We start from the raw sequence: 272 nt of genomic DNA, 5'->3' as shown, positions 1-272 counted from the left end.
CGGCGCTGAGCCGGGGGGCGGGCCCCCGCTCTCCCCGTTTCCACGCGGAGACCGGGGGTGGGACGCCCCCGGCTGCCCGCCCGTCCCCCACCCGGCACGCGCCGGGAAGGCGAACGGGGAAGCCCGCGGGCAGGGCCCGGGACCGGGACAGCCGCAGCCGGTGGCAGGGTGCCCTCCGGCGAGGGACCGGAGCCGGAGACGCCGAGCGACGCCCGCCGCCGCTCGGACGCGGTCACGCCACCCGAAACCGGCCCCGGACGGCGGGGAACCGG

This window comes from Melanerpes formicivorus, unplaced genomic scaffold (genome assembly GCF_026170545.1).
Source record: "Melanerpes formicivorus ecotype bairdi unplaced genomic scaffold, bMelFor1.0.p_v2 SCAF_2142, whole genome shotgun sequence".
NCBI lineage: Eukaryota > Metazoa > Chordata > Aves > Piciformes > Picidae > Melanerpes > Melanerpes formicivorus.
The sequence above is the reverse complement of the archived record's forward strand: the minus strand, read 5'-3'. Positions refer to the sequence as shown.